Genomic DNA, 26109 nt, shown 5'->3' with positions numbered 1-26109 from the left:
TGAGGCAGGAGAATCACTTGAACCTGCGAGGCAGAGGTTGCAGTAAGCTGAGATAGCACCACTGTACTCCAGTCTGAGTGACAGAAGAGCAAGACTCTGTTTCAAGAAAGAAAAAAAAAGATGATGTACAAGGATTTTATTGCAACATTTTTTATTTTTATTTGATAGATTTAGAGGCCTGAGAATTTTTTTATTCTTTTTCAATTCAAAGCATAGAGAGAAGTAGTCACCTGGAAGATTCACAGTACCCATTGGATTTAATGGGGGAAAAAAAAGGGCTAATTATTCACAGAGAAGTCTTAGAGAAATTAATTGGATCATCAGAAAAGAGACAGTTATACATTGGAAATAAATACAAAAAATTGAATAGAACATACTGAGTGGCTTCTTTCCTTAATGCAAGCTGAAGGTATGTATTTGCCATCTTTTAGGCTTGTTTAATTTTAAAACTTTGCTGAGTAGTCTTTTTTGTTATTTTTGAGATGGAGTCTTGCTGTTGTCCAGGCTGGAGTGCAATGGCGCCATCGAGGCTCATTGCAACCTCCGCCTCTCAGGTTCAAGCAATTCTCCTGCCTTAGTCTCCCAAGTAGCTGGGATTATAGGCATGCACCACCATACCAGGCCAATTTTTGTATTTTTAGTAGAGACAGGATTTCTTCATGTTGGTCAGGTTGGTCTCGAACTTTCAACCTGAGGTGATCCGCCCACCTCAGCCTTCCAAAGTACTGGGATTACAGGCAAGAACCACTACGCCCAGCTGGAACTCATTAATTTTCCAAAGGGGTAGTTATCTTCAGGGCAGGGTTATCTTTTATATCTCTTAGTTTACTATTTAAAAATATTTGTTAAATGAAATTACAATCAAGTTTTTATTATATTTTTTCCTCTTATTTATTTCTGAACCCAGCATCTAAGACAGTGCTGGGGACATGGTAAAGGTCTGGTAAATACTGAATGAATTATGCTTATTTTAGTTTGCCAGTTGGTTTTTTTTTTCTTTTTTTTGATATGGAGTCTCTATTGTCCAGGCTGGAGTGCAGTGGCCCTTTCTTGGCTCACTGCAACCTCTACCTCCTAGGTTCAAGCAGTTCTCCCTGCCTCAGCCTCCCAAGTAGCTGGGATTAAGGCGTCTGCTACCACGCTTGGCTAATTTTTATACTTTATTTATTGGAGAGGGGTTTCGCCATGTTGGCCACGCTGGTCTTGAAATCCTAACCTCAGGTGATACACCCATCTCTCAAAGTGCTGGGATTACAGGCATGAGCCATGGTGCCTGGCCCCTCCACTCCATTTTTAAATTGGGTTATTTGTTTTCTTATTGTTTAGTTATGAATTATTTATATATTCAGGATATAAGCCCGTATTAGACGTAGGTTTTACAGGTATGTTCTTTAGTTTATGGCTTTTTTTTTCCCCACAAGTTTATTCTTAAATGTACAACAGGTTCCAATACAACACTTCAGTCCAGCTGTAGATGGCAAAAGATGTTACAGCAGGGAATAAATTTTATTTTTCAGACAGAATCTCTCTCTGTCATCAGGCTGGAGTGCAGTCGCGTGATGTCAGCTCACTGCAACCTCCACCTCCTGGGTTCAATCGATTCTTCTGCCTCAGCCTCCCAAGTAGCTGGGACTACAGGTGTGTGCCACCACATCTGGCTAATTTTTGTATTTTTAGTAGAGACGGGGTTTCACCATATTGGCCAGGTTGGTCTCGAACTCCTGACCTCATGATCCGCTTGCCTCAGCTTCCCAAAGTGCTGGAATTGGCCAGGTGCAGTGGCTCTTTTATTTAGGATATCTTGGGTGCTTCGCTTTTTTTTTTTTTTTTTTTTTTAATGTGTGTTTTAGAATCAGTTTGTCAATTTCTGCAAAAAAGGCTGCTGGTCTTTGGAATTTTGTTGAATTTTTGGATCATTAGTGGGACCATTGATATCCTGACAATACTGAGTTTCCCAGTCTATGAATTTGGTAATTTCTTCATTTATTCAGGTCTTTTTTTTTATTTCCCTCATCAGTGTTTTGTAATTTTCAGCATAAAAATCATGTACACATTTGTTAGAGACAAGTATTTTGTAAATTTTTTTTTCTTTTTTGCATAGAGTCTCTCTGTTGTCTAGGCTGGAGTGCAGTGGTGTGATCAAGGCTCACAGCCACATTTATCTCCTAGGCTTAAGTGATCCTCCTACCTCAGCCTCCTAAGTAGCTGGGACCATAGGCACACACCACCACCCCTGCCTAATTTGTTTTGATTTTTAGTAGAGATGAGGTCTTGCTGTGTTGTTCAGGATGGTTTTGAACTTCTGAGCTCAAGTGATCCTTTCACCTCAGTCTCCCAAAGTGCTGGGAGCCTGGCTGTGATTTTTAATTTTACTGAAAAATGTTATCTTCCCCCCAAAAAATTTCAGTTTCTTTATGAGTATGTAAACAAACAATTGATTGTTTTGCTTTTTTTTTTTTTTGAGACAGAGTCTTGTACAGTCGCCCAGTCTGGAATACAGTGGCACAATCTCTGCTCACTGCAACCTCCACCTCCCAGACCCAGGTGATTCTTCTGCCTCAGCCTCCCGAGTAGCTGGAATTAAAGGCAGCAAAAACCATGCCCAGCTAATTTTTGTATTTTTAGTAGAGACAGGGTTTCACCATGTTGGCCAGGCTGGTCTTGAACTCTTGACCTCAGGTGATCCACTTGCCTTGGCCTCCCACAGTGTTAAGATTACAGGCAACAGCCACCATGCCCTGCCAGCTTATTTGTTTTTTGAGACAGGGTCTCATTCTGTCGCCCAGGCTTGAGTACAGTGACACAGTCTTGGCTCATTGCAGCCTTGACCTCCTGGGTTCAAGTGATCCTCCCACCTCAGCCTCCCAAATAGCTGGAACTAGCTAATTTTTTTTTTTTTTTTTGAGATGGGGTCTCACCCTGTCACCCAGGCTGGGCGTACAGTGGTATGATCTCAGCTCACTGCAGTCTCTGCCTCCTGGGCTCAAGCAGTTCTCCCACCTCAGCCTCCCAAGTAGTTGGGACTACAGGTGCATGCCACCATGCCTAGCTGATTTTTTAGGGATGGTTTCTCCATCCATGTTGCCCAGGCTGGTCTCAAACTCAAGCAATTCACCCACCTCGGCCTCCCAAAGTGTTGGGATTACAAGAATGAGTCACTGTGCCAACCATAATTGATTTTTTTATATTAACTTTGTATTCTGCAACCTTAGTAAATTCACTTATTTCTAGTAGCTATTTTTTAGACTGTTTGGGATTTTCTTTTTCTTTCTTTCTTTTTTTTTTTTTTTTTTTTGAGACGGAGTCTTGCTCTTGTTACCCAAGCTGGAGTGCAGTGGCACAATCTTGGCTCACTGTGACCTCCGCCTCCTGGGTTCAAGCGATTCTCCTGTCTCAGTCTCCTGAGTAGCTGGGATTACAGGCATGCACCACCATGCCTGGCTAATTTTGTATTTTTAGTAGAGAGAGGGTTGTTCCATGTTGGTCAGGCTGGTCTCAAACTCCTGACCTCAGGTGATCCACCTGCCTCAGCCTTCCACAGTGCTGGGATTATGGGCCTGAGCCACCATGCCCTGCTGGAAAATACTTAATCTTTTATCATTGCATAGGATATTAGCTATAGGGATTTTTTTTTTTTTTTTTTTTTGAGATGGAGTCTCACTCTATTATTGGGGCTGGAGTTCAGTGGTTCGATCTCAGCTCATTGCAACCTGTGCCTCCCAGGTTGAAGTGATTCTTCTGCCTCAGCCTCTCAAGTAGCTGGGATTACAGGAGCCCACCACCACGCCTGGCTAATTTTTGTATTTTTTGTAGAGACAGCGTTTCACCATGTTGGCCATGATCTACCTGCCTCGGCCTCCCTGATTGCTGGATTACAGGCATGAGCCACTGTGCCTGGCCAGCTATAGGGTTTTTATAGATACGATTTATCAGTTTAAGGAACTTTCCTTCTGTCTGTGGTTTTCTTAGAGTTTTTATCATGTATTAATTGTTTGTCAAATACTTTTTTGGGGGACATTTGTTGAACTCATATGGTTATACTTTTTTAGACTGATACAGTGAATTATATGGATTGATTTTTACTCCTGAGAGGAATCACACTTGATATGTTCTTTTTATAAATTGCTAGTATCTATTTGTAAATTTTTTGTTCCAGATTTTTGCATTTGTATCTATTTGAGATCCTGGTTTATAGTTTTCTTGTTCATATTTGGTTTTGGTGTCATGGTAATATTGGCCTCACAAGGTAAGTTGGTAAATGTTTATATGCTGGAATTGTTTATATAGAACTGGTATTCTTTCTTTCTTTTTTTTTTTTGTTTGAGACAGAGTCTCTCTCTGTCGCCAGACTGGAGTGCAGTGGCACGATCTCAGCTCACTGCAACCTCTGCCTCCCGGGTTCAAGTGATTTTCCTGTCTCAGACTCCCAAGTAGCAGGGACTACAGACATGTGACACCATGCCCAGCTAATTTTTGTATTTTTTTTTTTTTTTTTTTTAAGTAGAGACGGGGTTTCACCATGTTGGCCCGAATGGTCTTGATCTCTTAATCTTGTGATCCGCCTACCTCAGCTTCCCAAAGTGCTGGGATTACAGGCATGAGCCACCGTGCCATCATGGCTCACAGCAGCCTTGACCTCCTGGGTTCAAGCAATCCTCCTGCATTAGCCTCCCAAGTATCTGGAACCACAGGCATGTGCCACCACACCCAGCTAGTTAAAAAAATTTTTTTTTGTAGAGATTAGGTTTTGCCAGTTTTGCCATGTTGCCCAGGCTGGTCTCGAACTCCTGGGCTCAAGTGATCCTCCCTCCTCAGCTTCCTACAGTACTAGGATTATAGGTGAGAGTTACTATGCTGTCCTCTATCTTTTTTTTTTTTTTTTTTGAGATCGAGTCTCACTCTGTTGGCCAGGCAAAGATTGCAGTTGTGCAGTCTTGGCTTGCTGCCACCCCACCTCCTGGTTTCAGGGGTTTCTCCTGCCTCAGCCTCCCAAGTAGCCAGGACTACAGGTGTGTACCACCACACCCAGCTAATTTTTGTATTTTTATAGAGACTGGGTTTCACAATGTTGGTCAGGCTGGTCTCGAACTCCTGACCAGCCTCAGGTGACCCACCTGCCTCAACCTCCCAAAGTGCAGGGATTACAGGCGTGAGCCATTGTGCCAGGCCCCTGTATTTAATTTTTAGTGAACTTTGACAGTTCATGTTTTTTCAGAGACTTTCCATTTCATGGGATTGATCAGATTAACTGGTAAAATTATTTGTAATAATCCCATGTTATTCTTTTAATGTTGATAGGGTCTGTAGTGATACCCCTCTTTAATTCCTGATACTGCTAATTTATGTCTTCTTTCTTTTTGGCGTTAGTCTGGCCACAGAGTTACCTATTTTACTTTTCAAATAACTAGCTTTTGAGGCTGGGCGTGCTAGCACATGCCTATAATCCCAACACTTTGGGAAACAGAGGTGGGCAGATCACTTGGGGTCAGGAGTTCAAGATCGGCCTGGCCAAGATGGTGAAATCTTGTCTCTACTAAATATAAAAAAATTAGCCAGTGTGGTTGCAGGTGCCTGTAACCCCAGCTACTCAGGAGGCTGAGGTGAGAATTACTTCAATCTGGGAGGTGAAGGTTGCTGTGAGTCAGAATTGCCCCACTGCACTCCAGCCGGGGTGACAGAGCAAGACTCCATCTCAAAACAAACAACAACAAAAACTAGTTTTTGATGTCATTAACTTTTCTCTATTGATTGTTTTACACTTGTTTGATATTGGCTCATTATTTCTTTTTTCTGCGTTGTGTTTAATTTGCTCTTCCTTTTATTTTTTTTTTAAAGTTTCTTAAGCTGGATGCTTCTATTTAGATATTAAATCTTTCTTCTTTTCTAGTATGAGGGTTTATGTTATACAATTTTCCTGTGTCTCTTTTTAAATTCAGAATATTTTCTAATGCCACTTTTATATTTCTCTTTTACCAACCATATGTATTTAGAAGTGTGTTTAATTTCTAAATATTTAGGAATTTTCTTGTTATTTTTCTGATTTTTGGTTTCTGATTTAATTCTGTGTTGTCAGAAAACATACTATCTGAATTTAATTCTTTATTTATCAAAATTTGTTTCAGGCTGGGCATGGTGGCTCACACCTGTAATCCCAGCACTTTGGGAGGCTGTGGTGGTGGGTGGATCACTTGAGGTCAGGAGTTCAAGACCAGCCTGGCCAACATGGTGAAACCTCATCTCTACTAAAACTACAAAAAATTAGCCGGGCATGGTTGCAGATGCCGGTAATCCCAGCTACTTGGGAGGCTGATGCAGGAGAATTGCTTGAACCTGGGAGGTGGGGGTTGTGGTGAGCCAAGATCACACCACTGGACTACATCCTGGGTGACAGAGTGAGACACTGTCTCAGAAAACCAAACAAAACAAAAACCAAACTTGTTTCATGGCCCAATATATGGTCTATTTTGGTTGTTCTATACATAGTTGAGAAGAATGTGTATTCTGCATTTGTTGTGTATAGGGTTCTATAACGTGAATTAGGTCAAGTTAGTTTAAGTGTGGTTTATGTTTTCTGTGTATCGACTGATTTTCTCTATTTGTTTTCTCAGTTATAGAGAGGAGTGTTGAAATGTCAACTGTAATTATTCATTTGTTTTCAGATAGAAAGCCAGTAACCATACAACTTACCTTGTTTGTTTAGCTTCTCTGAGAGATCGTAGTCCTGTGTTGCCTCTTATTCAGTGTCCAAAAAGTAGTTTTCTAGTTTTTCAGGTGTTTATGGCAGGAAGGTAAATCTTGTTCTAGTTAGCTTATCATTGCTCAGAAGTAGAAGTTGTTCCCAAGTTTGTATACACCAAGTTTTAAAAAAAAATTTTATTGGTTTAAATTTTATCATAATGTTATGGCCAATATTGCAACATCATTATTGGTTGAATTGTGAGAGCATGGAGTGATACCACAGTTATTATGAATATGAATCTGTGCTTTTATGCACCAAGGGATGAATGGAGTTACATACTTCTGAAATGCCTGTTTGGGCTATTTAGCAGAATAGTTTATACCAGATATAGGATTCCTTATAAATGGATTTATAAGGATAGTTGGTAATTGCCTAGTTATATAAAATTAAATATTTGTATAATTAGCACTTCAATAGTGAGAAGCCATTGCTTTTTCCTTAGCAAAACAGCATCATTTAGAATAACTGCACATTATTTTTTATTTTTTAGAGACAGAGTCTCACCAGGCTGGAGTGCAGTGGTGCGATCTCAGCTCACTGCAACCTCTGCCTCCTAGGTTCAAGCGATTCTCCTGCCTCAGCCTCCTGAGGAGCTGGGACTATAGACTTGTGCCACCATACCCAGCTAATTTTTTTGTTTTTTTTTTTGAGACGAGTCTAGCTCTGTCACCTAGGTTGGAGTGCAGTGGCGTGATCTCAGCTCACTGCAACGTCCACTTCCCAGGTTCAAGTGATTCTCCTGCCCAGCCTCCCGAGTAGCTAGGACTACTGGTGTGCACCACCACACCTGGCTAATTTTTTGCATTTTTAGTAGAGACACGGTTTCACTGTCTTAGCCAGGATGGTCTTGATCTCCTGACCTCATGATCTGCCCACCTTGGCCTCCCAAAGTGCTGGGATTATAGGCATGAGCCACCTCGCCTGGCTTAATTTTTATATTTTTTAGTAGAGATGGGGTTTCACCATGTTGGTCAGGATAGTCTCCATCTCTTGACATTGTGATCCCCCCACCCCGGCCTCCCAAAGTGCTGGGATTACAAGCGTGAGTCACTGCACCCATGCTATTAGCCACTGCTGTTTTTTTCATGGAAACTCAGCTATTGTTTTTATAAGCATAATCATATTATAATATAAATGGTTAATTGAATACAAGTTATAGTTTGGAGGCCAGGCACAGTGGTTCTCGCCTGTAATCCCAGCACTTTGGAAGACCAAGGTGGGTGGATCACTGAGGTCAGGAGTTCGAGTCCAGCCTGGCCAACATGGCAAAACCCCATGTCTACTAAAAATTAGCTGGGCGTCATGGCACACACATGTAATCCCAGCTACTCGAGAGGTTGAGGCATGAGAATTGCTTGAATCTGGGAGCAGAGGTTGCAGTGAGCCAAGAATGCACGACTACACTCCAGCCTGGGCAACAGAACGAGACTCTCTGTCTCAAAAAAAAAAAAAAAGAAAGTTATAGTTTGGAGGTTTATATGGCTTGCTGGTGTTCTTTTCTGGCATTTAAAATCCCTTAAACTCTTTTTTTTAATTTGCTTTATTATATAATACGTATTTTGTAGAAAATATCAAAGGACACAGAGGAACAAAACCTAGTTTATTGACAATATTGAACATTGGTAAGTTGTTACTTGGTAACTGTGATATTCCATGCTTCTCAAATTTTACCAGTGGTTAATGTTAATAAACTAGGTTTTGCTTTTCTGTGTCTTCTGATATTTTCTGCAATATATAACTTACAAATCAACATATTTTACCTCCACCTTTGTGTTAATAAGTAAATAGAGACACGATAACATTTGCTAAGGAAAGAAAAGAAATATTGGGCAGAGAAATAGGACGACTCATCCACTTCTCCTTGGTTGCTAAAGTATAGAAGTTGGGTGACCTACATATCTTCCTTTGGAAGTTGTGCTTATCAGAAAAAAAGAGGTCAATAGTAGGAGGTGCCTATTTTTGTGTTGTGTTAGATTACTTGTCGGAAGTTGTCTTTATTGACTGCTGACCTTTAGTTTCTCTTTTTGCTGTTTAGAAAATAGTTTGAAGTTTGGCACAACTGACGTAAGTTTCCTGTTTTTTTTTAATGGAGCCTTTCACAAATTTGTATGTCATCCTTGCACCGCGTCCATGCTAATCTCTGTATTGTTCCAGGTTTTCAGTATATGTGCTGCTGTAGTGAGCACACATAAGTTTCTTGGTCGGGCATGGTGGCTCATGCCTGTAATCCCAGCACTTTTGGAGGCTAAGGCAGGCAGATTATGAGGTCAGGACATTGAGACCATCTTGACCAACATGGTGAAACACCATCTCTACTAAAAAGACAAAACAAATTACCTGGGCATGGTGGCGCATGCCTGTAGTCCTAGCTACTAGAGAGGCTGAGGCAGGAGAATTGCTTGAACCCAGGAGGCAGAGACTGCAGTGAGCTGAGATCATGCCATTGTACTACAGCCTGGGCAGCAGTGCAAGACTTTGTCTCAAAAAAAAAAAAAAAATTTATTGTCCAGTGTGGTGGCTCACGCCTGTAATTCCAAGACTTTGGGAGGCCGAAGCTGGCGGATCACTTGAGGGTCAGGAGTTCAAGACTAACCTGGCCAACATGGTGAAACCTCGTCTCTACTAAAAATACCAGAATTATCTGGGCATGGTGGCAGGTGCCTGAAATCCCGGCTACTCAGGAGGTTGAGGCAGAAGAATCGCTTGAACCGGGGAGGCAGAGGTTGCCATGAGCCGAGATCACACCACTGCACTCCAGCCCGGGCCACAGAATGATACTCTGTCTCAAAAAAAAAAAAAAAAAAAGAATTTTATTATAAGGCTATTAAGTTGCTCATAGACAGAAAAGGAAGGCTGGAGAGACAGTCTAGGATAACTCCTGGGGTCTTGCTTGATATAAGGAATGAACCGACAATTCAGTATGCCACCCAAATGAATAAGTGCTAACTGTTTTTTTCCAGACTTGTATCATTTGCTCAAGATTCAGAATCTCCAGAATCCAAGTACATGTTTTCCTAAAAGGAAACACCTAGGCATAAGAGAGGTAGTCTCTCAAAAGGAAATCTAAGACCATTACTAAAACATCCTCACAGATGCTGGGAGGCCAGCAAGAAGCTGTTCTTTACAGGTATACAGAAAGGATTAAAGGGGATAAGACTAGAGATTGGAATGCTTGAGAGGTGTTTTGCTCTAGAACAGATAAGAGGTAACAGACTTGAACAAAAGGTAGTGGCAATGGGATTGGCAGTGAGGGTTTTGATGTGAAAAACATCATGGAATCTAAAATTTAGTAACAAATACTTCTTTTAAATACACAGATGACTGTGGAGTGCATGGATAACCTAGAGGAAGTTGATGAAGTATTATGGAAATCTGGCTCTGTTATTTAGTAACTATATGATAGTGAGCAAATTACTTAACTTTTTTGAGCTTCAAGTATAATTTGAGGTGATAATTATTTTAAAACAGTTGTGAGAATTACACACACATATACATAGATGTGTGTGTGTATATATATATATTTTTTTTTTTTTTTTTTTTTGAGGCAAAATCTGGCTTTGTTACTCAGGCTGGAGTGTAGTGGGTCAACTGCAGCCTCTGCCTCCTGGGCTTAAGGGGTCCTTCCAAGTAGCTGGGAGTACAGTTGCGCACTACAACGGCTAGCTAAATTTTTTCTTTTTTTTTTGGTAGAGAGGGGGTTTCACCATGTTGCCCAGGCTGGTCTCAAACTTCTGGGCTCAAGCAGTCCTCCTGCCCTGGCCTCCCAGAGCTCTAGGATTACAGGCGTGAGCCACTTTGCCCAGCCCAGTTATGAGAATTAAATAAGCAAAATGCCTGGAATATAGCAAGAAGTCAGTGAGTGTTAGTTTCCTTTCCTATTAAACAGAAAAATAGGGAATATTTCTTTTGATTTTTTTGTTTGTTTGAGGGTGCTTCAGGCAGGTGCTATAGTTTATTATCTTTGTATACTTGGTTTTAGAACTTAATGCCTTTCTGTATGGTTCTTTTTTTTTTGAGATGGAGTCTCGTAGTGTTGTCCAGGCTGTAGTGCAGTGGTGTGATCTCGGCTCACTGCAGTCTCTGCCTCCTGGGTTCAAGAAATTCTTCTGCCTCAGCCTCCTAAGAAGTTGCTACAGGTGTGCGCCACCATGCCCAGCTTATGTTTTTGTCTTTTTAGTAGAGACAGGGTTTCACCATGTTGGCCAGGATGGTCTTGATCTCCTGACCTCGTGATCCACCCACCTAGGCCTCCCAAAGTGCTAGGATTACAGGCATGAGCCACTGAGCCCAGCCCTATGTGGGTATTCTTATGGAAACACATGGGAAGTATTCTGAATTAGAAATCAGTTTCAGATTTAGAATTTTAAAATAAGCATTTTATTTTTACTTAATAATTTCATATGTACAGAAAAAATGCAAAGGTAGTACAAAGTTCTTATATACCTTTCATGTACTTTCCCCCCTTTTTTTTTTTTTTTTTTGAGAGTCTCACTCTGTGGCCCAGTCTGTGGGACACTACAACCTCCAGCTCCTTGGTTCAGGTGATTCTTGTGTCTCAGCCTCATAGCTAGGATTACAGGTGCATGCCACCACGCCTGGCTACTTTTTGTATTTTTTAGTATACACAGGATTTCACCATGTTGGCCAGGCTGGTCTCAAACTCCTGACCTCAAGTGATCCGTCCCACCTCAGCCTCCCATAGTGTTGGGATTACAGGGGTGCCTCTAATGTTAACATTTTAAATAACCATGGTACATTTGTGAATGCTAACAAGTTAACATTGTTACAGTATTATTAACTAAACTAGCAACTTTATCTAGATTTTCCACTAACATCCTTTTTCTGTTTCAGGATCTAATTTAGGATACCCTCTTGTATTTAGTACATTTAGGTTTTTTAGTTACCTTTCTGTTATTAACTGTGATCTTAAGTATGCCACCTAACCCTTCAGGCCCTTGTCCATCCAAGATACCTTTTATTTCTGAAGTTTTGAATTTATTTAATATCTGTTATACAGTGTGCTCTATTTTTATTTTGAAATAAGATTATAAGATTTAATCAATACACCTGATCTTGTTGACAGTAAAATTTAATTTTTATCTTGTGATTTTACTTTAATATTAAAGGAAAACTATAATAGTGTTGAGTTTTGGGAAAACTCAAAAGAGTTTTTTCTTCCATTTGAACCAGAAAGATAAAAAAAGAAGTCTTGTATTTTTATCCCTGGTAGAGGGTCATGACTGCAAATTGTCCAGGTTCATGGTGTTTTGAACAAAGAATTGGACCAGACATCCAGCAAAGCAAAGAAAGAATGAAGTAGGAAAAGAACGAAAGCAGGGATTTATTGAAAATCAAAGCACACAACAGTGTGGAAGTGGACCTGAGCAGCCTCTCAAGGGGTCCCGATGTAGAATCTTCTTGGGTTCACATATTCCCTAGAAGTTTCCCATTGTCCACTTCATGCTCATCTCATGTAACTGAAGTGGTAGCCTGCAATCAGTCTGATTGGTTGCAGAAAACAGCCAACCAGAGGCTGATGTGAAGTTAAAATGGTCACACTCCTGTGCAAACATTTGATTGGTTGCAAAATCTTTGTAAGTTCACGTCTGCAAAAAGCTACCAATCAAGAGGCCAGGGTGAAGTTACACAGTTGCAAATGAAGACTCCACCAGCAATCAGTCTTATTTGTTGGGGCCAGCAAATTTCTCATCTGCAGTGCTCAGAAAAGGTCAAAGGGAGAAGCCTCTGGTCTTTTACTTAGGTAAGGAAAGTTAGGGTTTTCCTTTCAATTTAGTTCTAGGAAGTTGGCATGAAACAGCCTTAGATTCTCTGCCTCCAGACCTATTTTGCTGCCTCATCTTCCCCCAAGAGACGTGATCCCCATAAATCTTTATGGGAGGCAGAGGGACTAAAGGTTTTTCTTCTGTAACTGCTTCATGCTGACTTGGGGTGTAGTCTCTACCTGTTGGAGATCACAGAACTCTCACCCTGTTCTGTCTAGTGGAGGCAGGGTGGCTTTCTGATGGCCAGGGTTATGTCTTCACCTGGAACTGGCTGGAACCTTTGTTGCATGATCATCTGAAGCTTCATGATCTCTAGGTGAGAGGAAATGAATTTGGGTAAAAGACTTAAAGGGGATTTTGGGAGTGGATACCTATATTGTCAGGAGTGTTTGTTATAGAGATTTGCTGGAGAAAAAAAAACAAAATGTGGTCTGGTCTGGAATCTGTGTGTTTATCCTTAAAGTCTTAGCATGAGTGACTCCATTTTGGTTTGATTTGTTGGGGCCTAGTGCATGAGCTTAGTCCAAAACAATGCCCTCCCAGGATTTTGTTTAAGAAAACTCCTCCTTTCTGGTCATGTTCGTTCTTAGGTGAGTGAGCTGTGGAGTTGCAGGCCAGTCTGGGCAACAAAGCAAGACTTTGTCTCTACTGAAAAAAAAAAGCAGCTGGGCGTTGTGGTGTATGCCTGTAGTCCCAGCTGCTTGGGAGGCTAAGGTAGGAGGATCACTTGAGCCCAGGAGATGAAGGCTACAGTGAGCTATGCTCGTGCTGCTGCACTTTAACCTGGGCAAGAGAGTGAGACTCTGTCTCTAAATAAATTTAAGAAAAAAAACTTACATTTTCAGATTACTAAATTGGATACATTAGTGTGGCACACTTTTATAGGAAACTTAGAAGATTCACTTGAATGACTAGATTAGGTTAGAAATTTCTTTATTTCTTTCTTTTTTCTTTTTGGGCTCAAGCGATTCTCCTGCCTCAGCCTCCCGAGTAGCTGGGATTACAGGCAGCTGCCAGCATGCCTGGCAAATTTTTGTATTTATTTATTAGATGGGCTCTTGCTCTGTCACCCAGACTGGAGTGCAGTAGTACGATCTTGGCTCACTGCAACCTTGTCTCCCAAGTTCAAGCGATTCTCCTGTCTCAGCCTCCCGAGTAGCTGGGAATGCAGGCGCCCACCACCATGCCCAGCTAATTTTTGTATTTTTAGTAGAGATGGAGTTTCACCATATTGGCCAGGCTGGTCTCGAACTCCTGACCTTGTGATCCACCAGCCTTGGCCTCCCCAAGTGCTGGGATTACAGTGGGAGCCACTGTGCCCAATATAATTTTTGTATTTTAGTAGAGATGGGGTTTCACCATGTTTGCCAGGCTGGTCTTGAACTCCTGACCTCAAGTGATCCACCCGCCTCAGCCTCCCAAAGTGTTGGGATTACACACATGAGCCACTGTTCCAGCCTATGTATTTCTTCAAATTGGTTTTATAGAGTATATTTGCCCTATTATTAAAACTTATTTTTGATTAAACTTATTAGCCCACCTCTGGTTTATTTTGGCATTTAATGTACAAGATATAATAATCTAACTTGGCTTTTTGAAGTAGAAAACGTGGAAGTTGGAAATAAGTATTGCATTCTATTTCAATTCCAATAAAATGAGGAAGTACTTATGCCTATGGAACTGCCTTTATATTCTGTAGGAAAAATGGTGTGGTGGATCAGCAATGTTTTGAGAAGACTGTTAGAAAAGATTCATATGTGTAATCCCAAATTTAAACATTGTTCCAATATTACTTTTTCTTTTTTTTGTCCTATTTACTATTAGAATTATGTGAGCATCAAAAGAAATGTAAAAGTTTTCTATTTTAAATCCAAGTTTGGTTGAATCATGGATGTGAAATCCAAGGATATGGAGGGCCAGCTATATTAATAGCAACTTTATGCATATTAGTAAAAAATTGGAAACAACTCAGATGACCATCAGATGGTGAATGAATTTTAAAAATTGTGTTTTCTATACCATTGAATGCTATTCAGCAACAACATGAATGAATCTCAGAAACATTATGTTAAGTGAAAAAAGCAGCCACCAAAGACTACAAAGTGTATGAATGAATCCATTTACATGAAGTTCCTAAAAAGGCAAAACAATAGTGACAGAAATTGGGTCAAAGAGGCTGGGTGTGGTGGCTCATTTCTATGCTTCCAACTTTTTGGGAGTCCAAGGTGGGAGGATCACTTGAACCCAGTTCGAAATAACATAGCAAGACCCTGTCACTACAAAAAGTAAAAAAATTAGCCAGGCATGGTGGCATGCACCTATAGTCCTAGCTACTTGGGAGGCTGAGGCAGAAGAATCACTTGAACCTGGGAGGCAGAGGTTGCAGTGAGCCAAAATCATATCACGGCATTTCAGCCTGGGCAACAGAGTGAGACTACATTAAAAAAAAATTACATATATATAATAGTATAAAGGACTATGGAAATTTTTTGTAGTGATAGAAATATTCTTGGTTGCAGTGGTAGTATCAAGACATACTGTATATGCATATATACATTTACACTTAAAATGGGTAAATTTTTTTGAATATAAATTACCTGATGCAGCTGAATTCAACATATGTAGAATAATTATTGCATTAAGTAGCAAATTAATATCTTTTTTTTTTTGAGACACAGTCTTGTTCTATTGCCCAGGCTGGATGCAGTGGTGTGATCTCAACTCACTACAACCTCTACCTCTTGGGTTCAAGTGATTCTCCTGCCTCAGCCTCCCAAGTAGCTGGGATTACAGGCGTGCACCGCCATGCCTACCTAATTTTTGTATTTTTAATAGAGACAGAGTTCCTCTTTGTTGACCAGGTTGGTCTCGAACTCCTAACCTCAGGTAATCCACCCACTTCGGCCTCCCAAAGTGCTGGGATTACAGGTGTGAGACACCATGCCTGGTAATATCTATTAATATATACCAGAGAAGTATATGACTGATATTTTTTATTTATTTATTTATTTAGAGACAGAATTAGGAGCACAATGCTTCATCAGTGATACAGTTAAAAAAAAAACAGAATGGTTTTAGATGATAAATGATTAGTAAATACATAAATACTATAATAATTATTATACTTTACCTTGATACCTTGAGTTTGCTTGTGGAAGTGAGCGCAGGAAGGGATGCAGTTGTGAATTACTGCCAAGTTGGGAAAGACAGGTTACCTGAAATGAGATGGAAAATTGTATCACTAGGCTGGGTGCTGTGGCTCACATCTGTAATCTCAGCAGTTTGGGAGGCCAAGGTGGCCCCACCACTGAGGTTAGGAGTTTGAGACCAGCCTGGCTAATGTGGCAAAACACCATTGCTACTAAATATACAAAAAATGCAGTGGCACATGCCTGTAATCCCAGCTACTCAGGAGGCTGAGGCAGGAGAATCCCTTGAACCCACAAGGCAAAGGTTGCAGTGAGCTGGGATCACGCCACCGCACTCCAGCCTGGGCAACAGAGCAAGACTCCATCTCAAAAAAAAAAAAAAAAGAAAAAAAAGAAAGAAAATTGTAACACCAGGAGTGAAGAATAAGTGTGAATAACACATGGAGTGAACGGAGGTAGCTGATACATGTTTAAGATTTGTGTGGATGGGTGTTTGTGTATTTTGCATATATATATATATATATATATATATATGTTTTTTTCATTCTTTGGTTGCTTTTATTTCTAAAACTAGATGTTGCCTATTTTTTTTTCTATTTTTGAGACAGAGTTTTACTCTTGTTGCCCAGGCTGGAGTGCAGTGGTGCAATCTCAGCTTACCACAACCTCTGCCTCCTGGGTTCAAGCAAGCAATTCTCTACTAAACATACAAAAAATTAGCCAGACATTGGTGGTAGGCACCTGATCCCAGCTACTTGGGAAGCTAAGGCAGGAGAATTGCTTAAACCCAGGAGGTAGAGTTTGTAGTGATCTGTGCAATTGCGCCATTGCATTCCAGCCTGAGTAACAGAGCAAGACTCTGTCTCAAAAATAAAAATAAAATAAAATTTAAAAGGGATTAGTAGTAATTCTGTGACTTCTCTTAAGAATTTCCTGGCCTGTAAATTGCACTTTATAAATATTAGTGGAACAAATGAGAGAAACAATATGCAGGATGGATTGGAGAGAATGAGATTAGAAACAGAATTCAGACAAGAGGTTATTACATTAGTCTAGGCTACCAGTAATGGATAGAGGAAGAGATGCAAGTCTCTTGGATTTACCAATTTATTAGATTGATGTTAGAGGAGAAAAAAGAGACAAAAAATATCAAAGGTCACATTTAGTTTTGTGGCCTCAGAGACACAAATAATAGTGGTGCCATTATCCCACGTGGGAAATGCAGGATGGACTGCTGAGTGGAATCTTGGAGTCATATGGTAGTTCTGCTTAGCTTTTTAATGAACTGCCAACTATTTTTCACCTCACATTTCTGGTTTTTTTATTTGTTTGATTGTTTTTTTGAGACGGAGTCTTGTTCTGTTGCCAGGCTGAGTGCAGTGGTGGGATCTCTGCTCATGGCAACCTCCACCTCCCGTACACCCCACATTTCTAAGTAGTGTTATTTTCAATATTATAAATGGAAATTTTGGCCAGGTGTGGTGGCTCATGTCTGTAATCCCGACATTTATGGGAGACCGAGGTGGATAAATCACCTGAGGTCAGGAGTTTGAGACCAGCCTGGCCAACATGGCGAAACCCCATCTCTACTAAAAATACAAAAATTAGGCTGGCCACAGTGGCTCACGTCTGTAATCCCAGCACTTTGGGAGGCCGAGGCGGGTGGATCACGAGGTCAGGAGATCAAGACCATCCTGGGGCCAGCATGGTGAAACCCCATCTCTACCAAAAATACAAAAATTAGCTGGGTGTGGAGGTGTGTGCCTGTATTCCCAGCTACTGGGGAGACTGAGGTAGGGGAATCGTTTGAACCTGGGAGGCAGAGGTTGCAGTGAGCTGAGATCATGCCACTGCACTTCAGCCTGGTGACAGAGCGAGACTCTGTCTCAAAAAAAAAAGTGCTGGGAGTGGTGGCAAGTGCCTCTAATTCCAGCCACTCAGGAGAGTGAGGCAGGAGAATCGCTTGAACCCAGGCAGCAAAGGTTGCAGTGAGCCAAGATAGTTCCATTTCACTCCATTGTGGGTGACAAGAGTGAAACTCTGTCTCGGAAAAAAAAAAAAGAGGAATTTTCTTAATTTCCTTTTCAGAAAGTTCATTGATAGTATGTAAAAGTAAAGGCTTTTACCACTAGGTGAGGTGGCTCATGCCTGTAATCCCAGCACTTGGGAGGCCAAGGTGGGTGGATCACCTGAGGTCAGTAGTTTGAGACCAGCCTGGCCAACCTGGTGAAACCTCATCTCTACTAAAAATACAAAATATTAGGCGTTGTGACGCACACCTGCAATCTGGGCTACTTGGCAAGCTGAGACAGAAGAATCTCTTGAACCTAGGAGACGGAGGTTGCAGTGAGCCAAGATGGCACCACTGCACTCCAGCCTGGGCGACAGAACAAGACTCCATCTCAAAAAAGAAAAAAAAAAGATTGTAGTTTCTAAATACCATTCTCTACTAAAAAAATACAAGGGCTCGGTGGCACTTTGGTAGGCTTAGGCAGGCAGATCACAAGGTCAGGAGATCGAGACCATCTTGACCAACATGGTGAAACCCCATCTCTATTAAATATACAAAACTTAGCTGCGTGTGGTGGTGTGCACCTATAATGTCAGCTACTCAGGAGGCTGAGGCAGAATTGCTTGAACCCAGGAGGTGGAGGTTGCAGTGAGTTGAGATTGCGCCATTGCACTCCATCCTGGGCAACAGAGCGAAACTCTGTCTCAAAAAAAAAGTACACCCAATTTTTATATATTAATCTTTTATTTTCAAACTTTGATCTCTTGTCACCCAGGCTGGAGTGAAATGGAATGATCTTAGCTCACTGCATCCTCTGCTGCCTGGGTTCAAGCGATTCTCCTGCCTCACCCTCCTGAGTAGCTGGAATTGGAGGCGCTTTCCACCAGGAGAATCACTTGAATCGGGAGGTGGAGGTTGTGGTGAGCTGAGATCACAACATTACACTCAGCCTGCGCAACAAGAGCAAAACTGTCTCACAAAAAAAAAGAAAGAAAAGGAAAAAAGGTAATACATGCATTTAGGGAATAAAAGTTTGGAAGTTAGAAAGGATCCATGGACTGAAAATAAGTCTCTGATATATCCTTCCATAGATCATTTGTGTATGTGTGTGTAAAGATACATCTTTTTATATAAATGGGTACATATTATTTATACGTTTACGCCTTGTTTTTTAAAAACCTAAATTTTCGTATATCAATGCTATGAATTAAATAGTATTTATAGTAATGTCCTCATGTATACCCTTCTACCCAACAACCATCCTACCCAAAACTCAAATAGATTTTGAACATTATCCTTGCTTTTCATCTTTGCTCTTCTTTCAGTTTGAAGTTAGGTGAGTGGTTCAGGAAATTGATTCTGTGTATTTCTCACCATTAATTACTCATGTGATTTTGAGAAAAGACACTTTACGTTTTGGGACCAAATTATCTCCTAATTTCTTCCAATTCTAAACTTTTGTAATTACATGTAATGTGTATAAGTAGGTTCAAACAATAAGCATCAAATTAGTTCTGTGTAGGTAAGCCTGATTCATACTATAATGTCAAATTTCTTGCTGATATTTTCCAGTTGTATTTATCATTTCAATTATTGGTATAATTACATATATGTGTGTGTATGTGTGTGTCTGTTGAGGGAGGATATAGTAGATAGTATGATCTCTACCAATTCAGTGGAAAGAGGCAATTTTCTTTCACTAAAGGGAGTGCACATTTTACTAAGTTAACTGTTTTCTAAGCCTGAACCCTCTGACCAACAGATGTAGGGAAAAGGGCTTTGTAATATTAAATCAATTGCTTAGCACCAACAATGTCCTTTTTGTGAAAATCTGAAGGTTCTTAAAAGATGGAATACCATGACATCATCGTTGTTGATTCAAGGAGCATTCCTCAAGTAATACTGAATGTGCTGTGATTATCAGTACCCTCTCCCATCTTCTTTTTGTTGCTCTTGAATGATGTTATTGTCAATTATTTGACTATATTTTGCAAATTTGGAGCAGTTACTTAATTCTGAAAATCCTACTTTGGTCTGAGATTTTAAAATAAATTATATTGGATTTTATTCTTTTATCAGCTTTTATGATTGGACAAAGTGATACCACCCACAAAAATTATGCCTTTCACATTTTCCAGTGTAAACAGCCTAATAAGTGGTAGGTTTCTCTGGTCAACTTTTGTGGAACCAGGAATAAATTAGATCTCATTGACTATTTATGTAATTGTTAGTTTCTTTTTATTGCTCGCTTTATTAGGAAGAACATGGTAAATTACTTTTATATTTTCCTCTAAGAACAGATTAGATAATTAAAAAAAAAAGTAATCTGTGGCTCACGCCTATAATCCCAGCACTTTGGGAGGCTGAGGCGGGTGGATCACAAGGTCAAGAGATCAAGACCATCCTGGCTGACACAGTGAAACCTTGTCTCTACTAAAAATACAAAAAAATTAGCGGGGCGTGGTGGCACATACCTGTGGTCCCAGCTACTCTGGAGGCTGAGGCGGAAGAATCACTTGAAGCCAGGAAGCAGTGGTTGCAGTGAGCTGAGACTCCAGCCTGGTGACAGCAAAACTCCGTCTCAAAAAAAAAAAGTAATCTAATAGACTTTTAAAAAAAGAAAATTATATATGCTGTTTCATAGTACCTTTAAAAAACTTGTTACAAATATTTTTATTTTAAAAGCCTGATTTAGGCCAGGCACGGTGGCTCACACTTGTAATCCCAGCACCTTGGGAGGCCAAGGCGGGTGGATTACCTGAGGTCAGGTGTTTGAGGCCAGCCTGGGCAACATGGTGAAATTCCATCTTTACTAAAAATACAAAAAGTAGTCAGGTATGGTGTCACACACTTGTAATTCCAGCTACTTTGGAGGCCGAGGCAGGAGAATTGCTTGAGCCCAGGGGACAGAGGTTGCAGTGAGCTGAGATCGCGCCACTGCACTCCTGCCTGACTGACAGAGTGAGACTGTCTCAAAAAAAAAAAAAAACAAAACCCACCTGTATATAGTTTGTCTATTTATATTAGTCGTACATTTTGTTTGGGTATTTATGTATGTTTATTTAGCAGACTGGAAGAATTATGGAGTCTAGGATTGCTGCAAAAGCTCCTCGCTGCTGTTTCTTTCCTGTAGTTTTTTTCATGACAGCTATTAAAAGTGAACAAGATCTGGAGGACAGCCTAGAAAGAAAAGGAAAAAAAAAGTGAACAAGACTTTTTTTGTTAGTTTACATTGATGGCTCTGTTACAGCAACATTCTGAATAGGTGCAGGGCAACCAGGATGGTGCTAATTATTATAATAAAGTAATTTTGGGAACTTTAGTATGTATAGAAAAGCAGTTATGCACTGGATGCTGTTAACTCTAGTCTAACAGTGTAATGATGTATTTCAGGTTGTCTTTTGGAGGTTCTCATATATTTATATATTATATTTTTTACTTTTCCCTGTCTTCTAACAATCTAAACAATATACATAGGTGTTCATGGATCTTTTTTATTTATCTTTTTTCTGGTTATAGAAATGGAATATATAATTATTGTTTAAAAGTTTGAACATAAGGAAAGCAGACTTGTGATATTGGCCATAATGGTCACCATAACTACCTAAAAATAATCCTTAACATTTTGGTATATGTTGTCCCCTTGTCTCTACAAATTATTTTATATATATGATACTATATTGTGCATAGAATTTTTGTTTTTCTTTAACCTTTTAATTATAAAATCAGATATAGAAAATATGAAAAATACATAGCAGCTGGGTGTGATGGCTCATGCCTGTAATCCCAAGCATTTGGAAGGCCGAGGTGGGTGGATCACAAGGTCAGGAGATCAAAACCATCCTAGCTAACATGGTGAAACCCCGTCTCTTCTAAAAATAGGAAAAATTAGCTGCATGTGGTGGAATGCACCTGTAATCCCAGCTACTTGGGAGGCTGAGGCAAAAGAATTGTTTCAACCTGGGAGGTGGAGCTTGCAGTGAGCCGAGATTTCACCACTGCACTCCAGCCTGGGTAACAGAGGGAGACTCCATCTCAAAAAAAAAAAAAAAAAAAAAAAAAAAGGCTAGGCACAGTGGCTCATGCCTGTAATCCCAGCAATTTGGGAGGCCAAGGCGGGTGGATCATGAGGCCAAGAGATTGAGATTGCCCTGGCCAACACGGTGAAACCCTGTTGCCACCAAAAATGCATATAAATTAGCTGGGTGTGGTGATGCATGCCTGTAGTCCCAACTACTTGGAAAGCTGAGGCAGGAGAATCACTTGTACCTGGAGGCAGAGGTTGCAGTGAGCTGAGATCGCGCCACTGCACTCCAGCCTGGTGTTAGAGTGAGACTCTGTCTCAATAAATAAATAAATGAAAAAATAAATACATAGCTTAATGAATTATTATTATAAATCATACAATCTTGTAACCACTACCTAAGGCAACAAATAGAACTTGCATGAAGCTTGTGGCCTCCCTACAAACAAATACTCTACATGTGAAAAAAAAAAAAAAAAAGAAATAGAACTTGACTAGCAAATCTAGAATCTCTTTTTTTTTTTTTTTTTTTGAGATGAAGTCTTGCCCTATTGCCAGGCTGGAGTGCAGTGGCGCGATCTCAGCTCACTGCAACCTCTGCCTCCAGGTACAAGTGATTCTCCTGCCTCAGCTTTCCAAGTAGTTGAGACTACAGGCATGCATCACCACACCCAGCTAATTTATGCATTTTTAGTAGAGACGAGGTTTCACCATGTTGGCCAGGATGGTCTCCATCTCTTGACCTCATGATCCTCCTGCCTCGGTCTCCCAAAGTGCTGGTATTACAGGCGTGAGCCACCGTGCCCGGCCTCTAGAATCTCTTCTGTCGGTCTCACCCCAGTCACAACCCCTTCCCTTTCCCTAAATTAACCACCATCCTAACATTTATAGTAATCATTTCTGGGAGTTTCTTTATGGTTTTATACTCAAGTGTGTACCACTAAACTCTATTACTGAGTTTTGAGAATGCTTTAGATATTCTGGATACAAATCTTTTTTCAGATATGTGATTTGAAAATATTTTCTCCTGGTCTCTGGCTGGACTTCATTCTTTTAACAGTGTCCTTTGCAAGGGAAAAAGTTTTTAGTTTTGATAAAGTTCAAATTAGCCTTTTGTGGATCATGCTTTTGGTATTATGCCTAAGAACTCTGTCTAATCCAAGATAATGATTTTCTCCTTTCTTCTAAATGTTTATAGTCTTGTATATGGAATTTTGAGTTCATTTTTCTGTAAAGTGCAAAATGTAAGTCAGATTTCAATTTTAGATGAAGTGGCCGAGATTGTGCCACTGCACTCCAGCCTGGTGATAGAGCAAGACTCCGTTTAAAAAAAAAAATTCAAATTTGATGCCAGTTGCTGTGGCACCATTTTTCAAAAGATTATCTTTTCTTTATTGCACCTTTGACAAAAATCAGTGGATCATATTTGTATGACCCGTTTCTGGACTTCTGTTTTGTTTCATTAGACTGTGTATGTCCTTTCATTCATTACCACGCTGTCTTGATTATTTGTAGCTTTATATTATGTCTTCAAATCAGGTAATGTGAGTTCTTCACCTTTATTTTATTATTTTATTTTATTTTTTCCTTTTTTGCGACAAGTCTTGCTCTGTCACCAGGTTGTAGTGCAGTGGTGTGATCTCGGCTCACTGCAACCTCCGACTCCCTGGTTCAAGCAATTCCCCTGCCTCAGCCTCCTGAGTAGCTGGGATTACAGGACAGGCACACACCACCATGCCCAGCTAATTTTTGTATTTTTAGTAGAGACGAGGTTTCACCATGTTGGCCAGGATGGTCTCAATCTCCTGACCTTGTTATCTGCCTGCCTCGGCCTCCCAAAGTGCTAGGATTACAGGCACAAGCTAATGCGTCTGGCCCTACCCTTATTCTTTTTAAGTTATTTTGGCTAATTTGGAGCTTTTGCCTTTTCATATACATGTTAGAATCAGTTTGTTGATATCTACAGAAAATCCTGTTGTACTCTGAGATTGTGTTGAATCTACGAATCATTTAATTTTTGGATCAGTTAAAGAGAATTACCTGATAATAATATTGAGTCATTCACCATAAAAACAGTACATCTCTCCATGTAATTAGGTTAACTTTGATTTCTTTCACCAGATTTGTATTGTTTTTACTTTACAAATTATACCCATGTGTTATTAGACTTAGGTTTACTCAGTCTTTTCCCATTGCTATTTTGTACATTTTTGGGATTTTCTCTGTACACAATAATATTGTTAGTAAGTAGAAAGTTTTCTTTCTTTCTGGTATGTATGCCTTTTATTTCTTTTTCTTCCTTTACAAAGCAAACACTGACTAGAAATTCTAGTACAGTGTTGATTAGGACTGATTAGAATGGATATCATTGCCTTCTTTTTCTTTTTTACTTTTAATTTTTGTGGGTACATAGTAGGTTTATATATTTATGGGGTACACGAGATATTTTGAAACAGGTGTGCAATGTGAAATGAGCACATAGGAAGAATGGGGTATTCATCCCCTCAAGCACTTACCCTTTGAGTTGCAAACAATCCAATTATACTCTTTAAGTTATTTAAAAATGTACAAATATGGAACACTTTACAAATTTGCATGTCATCCTTGTGCAGGGGCCGTGCTAATTTTCTTATTTTAATTTTAGCATATGTGCTGCCCAAGCAAGCACCCTTTGCGTTATTTCTAATCTTTAGGGGAAAGCTTTCAGTCTTCAAGCATTACATATGATGTTAGCTGCAGGTTTTTTGTAGATACCTTTGATAGGTTAAGGATGTTCCTTTCTATTCCTAGTTTTGAGTGTTTTTATCATGAATAGATGTTGTCAATTTGATTTTCTGCCTCTGTTTGTATTTCTTCTTTAGTATGTTTAGAATGGAGAATGACAATGTTTTTCTAAGGTTGAACCAGCCTTGCGTTTCTTGATAAATCCTGCTTGATTGTGCTGTGGTATCATTTTTACATATTGCTGAATTTAATCTGCTGATAATTTTGTTGATGATTTTGCTTTTACGTTGATGATTTTTGCTTTTATATTGGTCAGAAATCTTCAGTTTTTGTTAATGTTTTGGTTTGTTTTGATATCAATGTCATGATGGCTTCATAAAATGAATTGGGAAATGTTCTCTCTTCTAAGCTTGAAGAATTTATGTAGAATTGATATTTTTTTTTCTTTAATATTTAATGGATTTGATAGTGAAACTGTATAGGCCTGGAGTTTTCTTTCATACACATATGACTAATCAGGTTATTTCTTCTTGAGTAAGTTTTTGGTAGTTTTTATCCCTGTTAAAATAATTTGTCCATTTCATCTATATTGTTAGCTTACAGTTGTTCATTGTATTTCCTTATCTTTTTAATGTCTATAGGGTCTGTAGTGATACCTCTTTCGTTTGTGTTATTGGTAATTTGTGTCTGCTTGTTTCCCTTTGTCAGTTTAGGTAGAGGCCTTTCTGTCTTAAAGACTTCCTCTGCTTTCCCTCAAAGAACAGCTTTTGACTATTGATTTTTTTCCTCTGTTGTCTTTTTGTTTTCTATTTCACTGACTTCTATTCTGTTCTTTAGTATTGCCTTCCTTATGTTTAGTTTTGGTTTAACTTGCATTTTTCTTTCTATATTCTTTTTTTTTTTTTTTTGAGACGGGGTTTCACCATGTTTGCCAGGATGGTCTTGATCTCCTGACCTGGTGATCCGCCTGGCTCAGCCTCCCAAAGTGCTGGGATTACAGGCATGAGCCACCACACCTGGCCATTTTCTTTTTTTTTAGACAGAGTTATACACTCTTTTTGCCCAGGCTGGAATGCAATGTCACAATCTCGGCCCACTGCAACCTCTGCCTCCCGGTTTCAAGCAATTCTCCTGCCTCAGCCTCCTGAGTAGCTGGGACTACAGGCATGCACCACTATGCCTGGCTAATTTTTTGTTTTTTAAGTCGAGGTGAAGTTTTATCATATTGGCCAGGCTGGTCTCGAACTCCTGCCCATGGGTGATCCGCCTGCCTTGGCCTCCCAAAGTGCTGGGATTATAGGAGTGAGTCACCGCTTTGTTTGTTTGTTGTTTGTTCAAGAGAAGAGATTTCACTTGTTGCCCAGGCTGGAGTGCAGTGGCTATTCACAGGCATGATCGAGTGCACTACAGACTCACACTCCTGGGCTCAAAGTGATCCTCCAGCCTGAGCCTTCTGAGTAGCTGGGACTACAGGTACCCACCACTGTGTCTGAGTTTCCCCGTTTTTATTAACTATATTAGGGGTATTAGGATGTTGTTCATTTCGTCTCTGTTTTTTAAAACTACATTGTTAAGGATATTAACTCTTTCTTATCTAAGTTTCAGACTTTTTAAAAGTTTATTTTATTATTATTTTTTGAGACAGAATCTTGCTCTGTCGCCCAGGCTAGAGTGCAGTG

At 40.0% G+C, this 26109-nt stretch overlaps 1 protein-coding gene, 1 non-coding gene and 1 pseudogene across 5 annotated transcripts in view; 1 reads left to right on the top strand and 2 right to left on the bottom strand.

Annotated features, from left to right (window-relative positions):
- TAOK1 (TAO kinase 1) overlaps window positions 1–26109 on the top strand; it is a 168749-nt gene that overhangs the window by 25106 nt on the left and 117534 nt on the right. The gene's annotated exons all lie outside the window — the stretch shown is intronic.
- On the bottom strand, window positions 8820–8925 carry LOC118154298 (U6 spliceosomal RNA). The gene has a single exon (XR_004744173.1). It is a non-coding gene; the product is annotated as a U6 spliceosomal RNA (small nuclear RNA).
- On the bottom strand, window positions 24274–24374 carry LOC118154261 (U6 spliceosomal RNA; annotated as a pseudogene).

The sequence above is a fragment of the Callithrix jacchus genome, chromosome 5, assembly GCF_049354715.1.
Source record: "Callithrix jacchus isolate 240 chromosome 5, calJac240_pri, whole genome shotgun sequence".
In the NCBI taxonomy this organism is placed as follows: Eukaryota; Metazoa; Chordata; class Mammalia; order Primates; family Cebidae; genus Callithrix; species Callithrix jacchus.
This window is presented reverse-complemented; position numbering and strand designations above follow the sequence as displayed.